Source organism: Procambarus clarkii, chromosome 47, assembly GCF_040958095.1.
Source record: "Procambarus clarkii isolate CNS0578487 chromosome 47, FALCON_Pclarkii_2.0, whole genome shotgun sequence".
Taxonomy (NCBI): Eukaryota; Metazoa; Arthropoda; class Malacostraca; order Decapoda; family Cambaridae; genus Procambarus; species Procambarus clarkii.
Window position 1 is genome coordinate 8,537,397 of NC_091196.1, and position 2,428 is coordinate 8,539,824.

Sequence of the window (2,428 nt, forward strand, 5' to 3'; positions counted from 1 at the left end):
TAGAGCAGTGTCTCTATATTCAGATCCAGTTAATTTTGATGCACGAGTGATAAAAGTGTATGTTCCACTCAAGTGTGGGGTTGACTTTCAGAGTCATATTGTGGGTGAAGGATTAAATCATACTGGGGAGCAGATGTTTGAGGCTCCAGGTGTGCAATTCAAGTTGGGGGATAAGGTTATCCTACCTAGAGTTAATCATTGTGAAGGGTTTCAGATTGTCCTTGGGCGTTTTCCAGGTAATCTGCTGTTCATCTTCAAGATGTTAAGACCCTTAAACCTCTTGGTTGATTGGTTGTCATCAGATGTAAATCACTTGGGAAGTGATGGTGAGGATTGTAACGTTTTCGGCATGTTTTATTTAGTCTCTTGGAAGACTAGACGGTTGATGAACGTGTGTGTTGTGTTCAAGTTCACCATCAGAGGGTGTGAACTTGTTTTGAGAGTTATGATTGAGATATGGTGCCTAGGCATATGCCTGTTTTCTTTCACTGATCGTTATGACAGAGTTATGAGGCAATTGATTTCTGTGTTCCTTATGGATCATCTGAGTCAGTTCGATCAGGTAGTCTTTGCACTTATCTTGGGTTGTATTTCTTGGTTGGAAGGTCAAAGGTTTGATAAGTCGGTGTCTTGTGTTTCGGAAGGTTCTATGAATGGGAAAGTCTTATGCATAATTGTGAGGTTTAATGCTACTTTCTCTAATTTTAGTATCCATTGGGCGAGAGTATGTGTTCCACAGAGGATCAAGAGTAATGATGAGCAGATGTCTGTGTCAGAGCATACCCAGGAGAAGTTCCAACTCAACTCAACATACAGCCTGCTTCAATTAAGCAGTTCAGCTCCAGAAAAGGGGAGTAATGGAAAATCAAGGCTGTCTTGGGAAAATTCACCATGTGGAAAAGGAATCACATGGAAAAATGAAACTGATCTTGGAGAAATAGTAGAAACATATGAAAAACTAAATTGCCATGATAACTGTGTGAAAGCAGCTACCTTTATTGACAATTCTATTCATGCTACTAATGATACTGTTGTAGATAGGTGTGTGAAATATGATCTAAAACAAAGTGAAATAAATGAGATAGTACCTTGGAGAGATAAATTTGCATACTCCAGTGACACATATGTAGAACATAGTCATAAGACTGAAATTTCTGAGTTTCCTGTAAGACTATATTTGGAGTGTTTTCATTTTGGTCCAGAGATGTGTTCTTATTACTTATACATGTTTGGTGTAATCAATACCATAAATCTCAAGTGTCATACATTTTACTTTGAAAAAATGCCATATATCTTCAATCTATTGCATTTTTTTTCTTGGAGGTGGAAGTGTTACGTACTCCTAGCAGAATACGTATATAAATTTAAAATAAATATTATTTTATTTTATCATTGCATGTATATGTACACACATTGTGTTTTGGGTAAATTGTCGTGTGGTTTGGCAGCGTCAGTGGACAGGAGAGCGGTTGTCTCTGCACACGTCTATTACTTGATTGATACGGGAAAGCTGGACCTGTTCAGTTTGAGAGTTCCAGATGTCACTTTATTTTAGTTAGAAAATGTTTTATATACTGTAATTAAACAGGTGTCATTGTACTTATATATTTTGTAAGTAACTATTATATGTAACTTGCAGTCTTATGTGTTTTGAGAACAAGTGGTTGTTCAATTAGTTTATAATATTAAAAAGTCCTTAGTTTCCATCCCTCATCCTGGGATGAGGCAGACGGGAGGTGAGAATGTGGGTGGCGACAGAGCGAGAGTTCAGTAGCTTCGGGGAACTAGGAGGAGTAACAAGTGGGAGATAAGTCTGTTATTATTCATTTGTTGCCATAATTACTATTATATATATTGTGCCATGACTATACAATCATATTCTATAAGTTAACTTTACCATCTGTGTTTTTATATTATACTGTTTTGAATATATAGCTATCATATTGTGTATCTATTCTTCAGTCCTAAACGAAGATTGTTAATTATGTGCTCATTACCTATTAAGGGGTTATACTGGTGATTCGCTATTGAGAACAGCAGTTGTGTCGTATCCCTAGACTTATTAAAATTTGGCTGCTGTAGGATCACGAGCCGTAACGTACGATAGGTAACAGTTACAACTTGCTATATTGGTTGTTATAACTGGTTAGGAAGTGTTAAAACTTGTTCGAACGTTGTACCAACGTCGTAGTTTCGGTGTGTGTTTGGCGGGATGTTGTTATTGTATTACACAAATACATACACATATGAATAATCTGTTTTATATCACAAGTCATTGATTCACCAAGAGCAGTTACTTTATTCATCATAAGTTTTTAGTTATGAAAGGTTATTTCATGCTATATAAACTTTTAAAAATCAATAAACTTGAACATAAACGCATTGGAAACAATAAAAAATGTCATCTCCTTATCAAAGATCATTTCAG